General features: G+C 37.5%; 1 long non-coding RNA gene across 1 annotated transcript; it reads right to left on the reverse strand.

Moving 5' to 3' along the window:
* Nucleotides 1-1170: 1170 nt before the first annotated feature.
* On the reverse strand, nt 1171-7331 carry LOC122015531. Its single transcript, XR_006120915.1, has 2 exons — nt 4471-7331; nt 1171-4358 (listed from the first exon to the last, which is right to left on the reverse strand). It is a non-coding gene; the product is annotated as an uncharacterized LOC122015531 (long non-coding RNA).
* Between the last annotated feature and the right edge of the window lie 1411 nt (nt 7332-8742).

Consider the following 8742-nt stretch of genomic DNA (forward strand, 5'->3'; position numbering starts at 1 on the left):
TCTATCTCTTCGATGTCTTCATCCCACAATGGATTTTCAAATGTTGTGGCTTCCTCTTCTTTGACAACTTCGCGAATAATAACAGTGCGTCTGGTGGGACATTCGGCTGCCATATGACCAAAACCTTGACATTTAAAACACTTCTGAGCACGACTCACTTCCAAGGAAAATGCCTCTACCTTCCCCTTCCCTTTGTTTGCAGAAGAGGGAATCGGAAGGTCACGTTTAGGCAACGAACTCCCTTTGTTGAATGATGCCTTCGCAAAAGATTTATGGGAGCACTTCTTTGATAACTGCTTTACATACATCAACGAAAGACCAATATGATTGAAGTTCAACTGCATCGGAAATAATACCTTTTAGTCTTCTGAGGTAGCGAGCGATTGTTTGTTCCTCTTGTTCTGTAACATCACAACGTAGCTTCAATTGTCCGAACTCATAAGTGTATTTGATGTGAGCTCGAGTGTCGTGCTACGGGAGCTTATCAAATTACAATTAAAGTTTACCGAAGCCCTTTACACTAAAGTAGTATAGAGATGACTCAGGTCGTCTCCCAAAGAATGTAACAAAGGGTGATAACTTCAGGATTGGTTATGATTTTTGGATTTTTATATGAAACTGGGGGTTTGAGTTTTGAATTTTGAACTATGATATGAAATAACAAAACAAGTATGAAATTAAACCTAAGAAACAAAAGAGCAAAGAAAGTATGAAATCTAATCCTAATTAATGAAAGACATCCTATCTATCCATTAGTAATGATCTCATAGCGCATTGCCACTCTATGCTACGATTTCACCATTAACGGAATTAATCTAAGGAATGAAATAGAAAAACATTAAATGAACCTAACCTAGTAAATGAAAGACGATGCAAATAAGAAAACCTAGTCTAACTTAAACTATGATTGCAAGGAAATTAAAGACAACATAGAGTAAACAAATAATGAAACTAAGCATGGAATGTAACTTAGAGTATTAAAGAAAGCTAATCTACCCTAGCCTAATTGCATTCAAACGAAGAACAAAACTTATAGAAATTGCAAAAGACAAGACAAGCAAACATTAAGTGAAATAAAGTGCACGAATTTAAACCTACTGTTGGAAGAAACATTTTGTCGAACACTTCACGAGCATGAATCAAAATAGCATTAGTACGTGCACTAAAACATGGGAGAATTCAAGTCAATTACAATTCAACCAATAATGAATTCATACCAGCACTAAAACATGAACACAATCAAACAATCAAACATCAACAAAGTAGATCATCAAATCACATATCAAACTAAAATGAACCAAGCTTGCTTTGTATAGCTGTGATGGAGTTCGAATGTGGGCTACTCTGTTGGAAGAACGGATGATGAACTGATCGGATGAAGGAAGTGGGTGCAATCTTCTTCTCTTCTATCCTCCCCTGTTGTCACACAAGAAGGCCAAAGAATGAACTCCAAGCTTCGGTAGTTGGCTATGAAGAACCGACGAGAACTGGAGTTTCCACTTGATAATGTGAATCCTCCACCCAAGAACCACTCGGATGGAGTCTTTGCATAAAAACCTCTTCTTGATGAGATGAAGATGAATCCCGCTTCCTTCTTCACTGTTTCCAGCAGGGGAGGAGTTGTGGAGGTTTGGGAGTGTAAGAAAAATACACACCGGAGAACCCCTCTGGTGAGATTTCCATATGGTCGAAGGTAGAACGCCAGCTGCTATCGATATCTTCACCACCAACTTTGTCGTCTGAGAAGAAGTTCGAGTAGGGAAGGGAAATGGAAATCATACATGATGGAGGGACAAGCTTCGGCTGACGACGATGGATGAGCAGAGGTGGTCGTCGACTGTTGGTGAAGGAGGAGGAGACGAAGGAGTGGCTGCATGAGTCCTAGCTCAGTGAGAAGTCGCGAGAGGAGATGCGAACAGAGAGGTCCCCCTTCCACTGTGCCGTCGCGTGAGTATAGGGAGAGGTTTCTTAACGGGTCAGATTTGGATGGAGAAAATAGATCCATTAGGAATGGAATCCTGATGCATTAAGAATAGGGTTCAAAATTGGGCTCCAAATTGGATGAGTTGGGCTTTTGTGATTGAGCTTGAAGAGTGGAGCTCTACTTCTTTATTGATCCAAATTGGAATGAAATGAGTCAAGCTCTTCAAATTAGCTCATGCTCAACCTTAACATTGGGTCCAATTAATTTGACTCCACTCATGTCTATGGCTCCTCTTTAATTCCCTACAAAAATCATGAAATAATAGCAAAATTAGGGAAAGAGCATAAAAAGCTCATAAATATATCTCAACTCATGAATCATAATATTAAGCAAGATTTAAGTGAATGAGAGGATAAAAATGCTAAGTATGAGAGTTAAAATATTACATAAAAATGCTAATTATCAATTCCCCCACACTTATTCTTGCACGTCTCGGGCAAATGAAATAAAACTAGGAAGCAACCAAAAACTTATCTCCCTATCAATTCCCTAACAATACTTTGAAATTAGTAAAAGAAAGTTACTTAGGATCATCAAGTTTTAAGAATCAAGGTATTCATGGTTCCAATTCTCACAAAAGTCAACAAGCATGGTAATTTCAATCAACTTGAATAGACTAAGCATGATAAAACCTCATAAGGACAATATATACACTAATGCTCACATAAATATAGACATGAAAGTGGAGCTCTCTCTAAAGCAACTCATGACATTGCACTACCATATGCTTGCTTATTTTCTACTTCTCCACTAATGTAAACATAAGTGCGCACAAATCAAGAGGACTTGTCATGAATAATAATAAAACCACAAATGTAAACAATAGAACAAGAAGGATAGACAACAAAGGAATTCAAAGAGAATATGACAGCATTGGGGTAATCAACATGAAGAATACAATCAAATAATATGCTAAAAACTCACTCAAACATCCAACACTCAACTCTCCTTGCACATTCTCAATGTGATATACATCAACCACTATAACATCTCCAAAATGCATATATGTATTAACAACTTAACTCATGAGAATCTCTCAATAATAATGTTAAATGGATATACATCAATCTTTCCATGGAGATATTTCTTCTTGTTCATTACTAACAAAATAACAAATGCTTGAGAACTTTTTTTTTCCTCTCTTTTTATACTTTTTTCAACTTTTTTTTCCTTCTTTGTTATTTTCTTTTCTTTATTTTTTTCTTTTCTTTTTTTTTTCAACAAGCATAGAGAGATTTTTTTTTCAACAAGCATTCGCCCATACATATTTGCCTCCCCCACACTTAAACTTGTCTGTCTCGGACAATATAACAAATAATGATATTCTCTAAAACTCAACAATAGGGGGCTAAAAAAAACAATAAAGATATGCCAAAGAAAATGTAACTCTTCATGCAATCACCCAACGCTCTCATCACATGACCAAGGAAAGAATGAATCGATAAAGATATGTTAGTGAAAATATAACGACAATGAGAAGATATGACAAGGGAAGTACAATGATAATGATAATGAAAATATAATGCCAATGAGAAGATATGAAAAAGGAAGTACAATGAAACATGAAAGCAATATGTGAAATGCTTACTAGTAAGAACAACAAAGTATAGGAACAACTAAGAGATGAATAAGAAAATTTACCTCTATCATATTCATGCAAGCTTATGTTACTATAATTTCAAAAAGAATCAAAGCAAGTTCTAGAGTGTCAAGTATCACAAGTGCTACCACACACAAGAGGATTAAGGATAAGTGTGGAAAAAACCTCACTAGGTGAATAACAAAATATCATGCATAATCTGACAAGATAGAGTCCATCACCACAACAAATGACTAATGCAATTAATGTACCCAACCATACCAAAGAAACCAAAACTTGATAGTCAAACTTAACTATCTTTTTTCGATTCTCAAAGCATTATAAAGGGACATCTAGGGAGATATGACTCAAAATCAAGCAAGGTATAAACAAGACCAAACAAAATGCAAAACAAAAACACAAAGTATGAAAGCCAAGCATGTTTACAAACAAACATGCAAGTATAAAGATAAAGGAAAGCAAGAAAAGGAAGGAAAAGGAACGAACTCCCCTTTATTCCTGGTGGTTGAAGAAGGTTTAGAAGTAGAATCCATGTAGGAAAGGGAACAACTTGATAAACAATCCATCCCGGTGGTTGAAGAAGATTCAATTTGAGCATCCAACCCGGAAATGGAGTGATCCGAGCTAAGGAGAGAATTGCTTCTTCCACCATTTTCTCTTTAGTTCCTGCCGGCTGGAGGTGGTTTAGTAAAAGTATCCAATCCAAGGGCCTGTAAAAACTTGCAAGGCCAAGGATAGAATGCACCTTCCACACGCATGTGGGGTAAGGAAGAGCTGAAACAATATCAAACTTAAACAAGCATGAATCCAAATATGAGTCACATCCAATAAAATCAATATTTGGAACCTCTATGGAATTCTCTAAAAGATCACAAGAAATATTAACCTTACTGTACTGAAATGTACTTGGAGGTTCTAGAACAGTGGATGTGACCTCCTCTTCATCAAGTAATAGCTCAGACTCTGGTGGTGCATCAAAAATAAGTTATTCTTGGGGCTCTGCCTCCATAGCACAAGTCCCTACACTCTCATCATCCACATCTGGTTCAAGTGATGGTCCAATAAAAATAGGTGATTCTTGAGGCATTTCTTCCAATTTGCAATCCCCTACACTTTCCTTATCAACAAATGTATAATCAGGCTCAGCTAGCTCCTCAATATCACCAACAACACCTGCATCAACAGTATCTACAACAACAATATTATCATTAGAGTTAGGATCAACTACAACTATATCATCACAACACACAAAATTAGAGGAGTCCTGTAGAGCTTTAGGATTAGAATCAAAGTTGTCACAAGCTCTATAATCCATCTCTTCACTAGATAGTTGTGCTTGTCGCTGGCTGATGGATACTGCAATTTGATCTAGATACATCTGACAATTTTGTAGTGATGCTTCATTTCTTTGTTGAGACTGAATATATGCCTCTTATTGTTGCTGCATCTGCTACATTACATCCTTCAAATCTTGAAATATTGATTGATTAGGGGCATGAACTTCTTCAGTGCTTTCTTGAAATGTCCCCCAAGGAGCTGGTTCAATCTGCTGGACCGAATGTGACCATGTGGGCATAGAATCATCCTGAAATCCTTGTGGCATCTGATATGCTGAAAAAGATTGATTCAATTGTTGCTGCGTGTTCCCGTGCATAAAATTTGGATGGTCCATCCAGTCTGAATTGTAACACTGAGGATGATCAATAGCATGTTGCCATGTATTTCCATATTGTTCAAGAATTAGTTGGGGTTGATAGCATTGGGATTGGAAGTATCCATGCTGCTCTGGAATCTGGGGTTGAAAGTACTGAGTCGAATAATTACCCTAGTCATGAGTATAGGTACTAGGAGCTAGATCATATGCCTGTTGATATTGATGTTGGAAATACTGGGGTTCCATAGGAAATCTAGCAGTCTTTTGAATGAGATGACATATAGCAACTGGATGAGAAGGACTGCCACAATTAGTACATATGTGTCTCACTTGCCCAGTATCCAAATTGTGATATTCATTGCAGCTTCCAAATTGCTGAGAATAAAGATCCAAGTTGAACTGAAAGAATTGTCCTGGTCTTACACTGAAACACTAACAGACAAGATTAGAAGACACAGGAGTATATGATATCAAACACATGAATCTATGAACATTAAAGCATTTAACAATTTTTTTTTAGAAATTTTTGTAGAAAAATAAGAAAGCAATCCTAAAATTATCAAACACCACTATAATATCCCCGGCGATGTCGCCAAAATTTAATGTGAGCTCGAGTGTCGTGCTACGGGAGCTTATCAAATTACAATTAAAGTTTACTAAACCCCTCTACACTAAAGTAATATAGAGATGATTCGGGTCGTCTCCCAAAGAATGTAACGATAGAGTGATAACTTCAGGATTAGTTATGGTTTTTTGATTTTTATATGAAACTGGGGTTTTGGGTTTTGAATTTTGAACTACGATATGAAATAACAAAACAAGTATGAAATTAAACCTAAGAAAAAAAAGAGCAAAGCAAGTATGAAATCTAATCCTAATTAATGAAAGACATCCTATCTATCCATTAGTAGTGATCTCATAGTGCATTGTCACTCTATGCTATGATTTCACCATTAACGGAATTAATCTAAGGAATGAAATAGAAAAACATTAAATGAACCTAACCTAGTAAATGAAAGACGATGCAAATAAGAAAACCTAGTCTAACTTAAACTATGATTGCAAGGAAATTAAAGACAACATAGAGTAAACAAATAATGAAACTAAGCATGGAATGTAACTTAGAGTATTAAAGAAAGCTAATCTACCCTAGCCTAATTGCATTCAAACGAAGAACAAAACTTATAGCAATTGCAAAAGACAAGACAAGCAAACATTAAGTGAAATAAAGTGCGCGCACAAATTTAAACCTACTGTTGGAAGAAACATTTTGTCGAACACTTCACGAGCATGAATCAAAATAGCATTAGTACGTGCACTAAAATATGGGAGAATTCAAGTCAATTACAATTCAACCAATAATGAATTCATACCAGCACTAAAACATGAACACAAGCAAACAATCAAACATCAACAAAGTAGATCATCAAATCACATATCAAACTAAAATGAACCGAGCTTGCTTTGTATAGCTGTGATGGAGTTCGAATGTGGGCTACTCTGTTGGAAGAACGGATGATGAACTGATCGGATGAAGGAAGTGGGTGCAAGCTTCTTCTCTTCTATCCTCCCCTGCTGTCACACAAGAAGGCCGAAGAATGAACTCCAAGCTTCGATAGTTGGCTATGAAGAACCGACGAGAACTAGAGTTTCCACTTGATAATGCGAATCCTCCACCCAAGAACCACTCGGATAGAGTCTTTGCATAAAAACATCTTCCCGATGAGATGAAGATGAATCCCGCTGCCTTCTTCACCATTTCTAGCAGGGGAGGAGTTGTGGAGGTTCGGGAGTGTAAGAAAAATACGCACCGGAGAACCCCTCCGGTGAGATTTCCAGATGGTCGGAGGTAGAACGCCAGCTGCTATCGATATCTTCACCGCCAACTTCGTCGTCTGAGAAGAAATCCGAGTAGGGAAGGGAAATGGAAATCACAGATGATGGAGGGACAAGCTCTGGCTAGCGGCGATGGATAAGCAAAGGTGGCCGCCAGCTGTTGGTGAAGGAGGAGGAGACGAAGGAGTGGCTGCACGAGCCCTAGCTCAGTGAGAAGTCGCGAGAGGAGATGCGAACAGAGAGGTCCCCCCTTCCACTGTGCCATCACATGAGTATAGGGAGAGGTTTCTTAATGGGTTGGATTTGGATGGAGAAAATAGATCCATTAGGAATGGAATCCGGATCCATTAAGAATAGGGTTCAAAATTGGGCTCCAAATTGGATGAGTTGGGCTTTTGTGATTGAGCTTGAAGAGTGGAGCTCTACTTCTTTCTTGATCCAAATTGGAATGAAATGAGTCAATCTCTTCAAATTAGCTCATGCTCAACCTTAGCATTGGGTCCAATTAATTTGTCTCCACTCATGTCTATGGCTCCTCTTTAATTCCCTACAAAAATCATGAAATAATAGAAAAATTAGGGAAAGAGTATAAAAAGCTCATAAATATATCCTAACTCATGAATCATAATATTAAGCAGTATTTAAGTGAATGAGAGGATAAAAATGCTAAGTATGAGAGCTAAAATATTACATTAAAATGCTAATTATCAGTATTCTTCAACGCTACGATCTCCTTGTTTCAAATCATGGTACTGGAGAAATAAATCTTGACGATAATTTACCGGCAAAAATCTTTTGCGGAGTTCCCGTCGCATCTTCTCCCATGTACGGATTTTGCTTTTTCCTTCTCGACGACGTTGATGATTAAGATTTTCCCACCACAAGATCGTATATTTACGAAGCTTGAGGGTTGCCGTTTTCACCCTCTTCTCTTCAGAAAAGTCTTCATATTCGAACACTCGTTCGATAGTAAGCAACCAATCAAGGAATTCCTTGGGATCCATTTTCCCCACGAACTCTGGAACATTCACCTTCATCTCATTCAAACGCCTGGAACGACGATCAATTTGTCTTTGCCAAGGAGACTCAGGACCACTTCCTCTATTGTGAAAAGGATTCACCTCTTCTCCCAATGACTCACGTTCAGAGTTTTGACGAGAATCATTAACTTGCATTGTTTGTATTTGATATCTGCTAACCATGCCCACGGTAAAAGAGATTTTCGGTCTCATACATAGCATTGCATACATTAGGCTTCCTACAGCCGAAGCATAAGGAACTGCCTTCATGTCCTCTATCTCCTTTAATGTCTTAGAAGACATCTCTTTAGATAAGAATATTCCATGCCGAAAAGGTAGAAAACCTTGTTGGTTGCTACTCAAAATACCATTCTAGTTCCCTTGTACAAAAATTTGTACAAGCATAGAACTATCCTAGCTACCCATGTGCTCTACTGAAGTTAAATTTGGATTGCAAACGATGCTTAACATTATTAATCCAAATTTTCCTTCAGAAGTTAAACTTGGATTGGAAACGATACTTAACATTTTTACTCCAAGTTTAACCGATGTGATCTTCCTAAGTTAAACCATATTACAAAAGATAATCAAATATCTATTTCAAAGATCGGCTTCCAGGTTAAACATGGCGAGGCACTAGGCCTTCTTG

Source organism: Zingiber officinale, chromosome 8B (genome assembly GCF_018446385.1).
Source record: "Zingiber officinale cultivar Zhangliang chromosome 8B, Zo_v1.1, whole genome shotgun sequence".
NCBI lineage: Eukaryota > Viridiplantae > Streptophyta > Magnoliopsida > Zingiberales > Zingiberaceae > Zingiber > Zingiber officinale.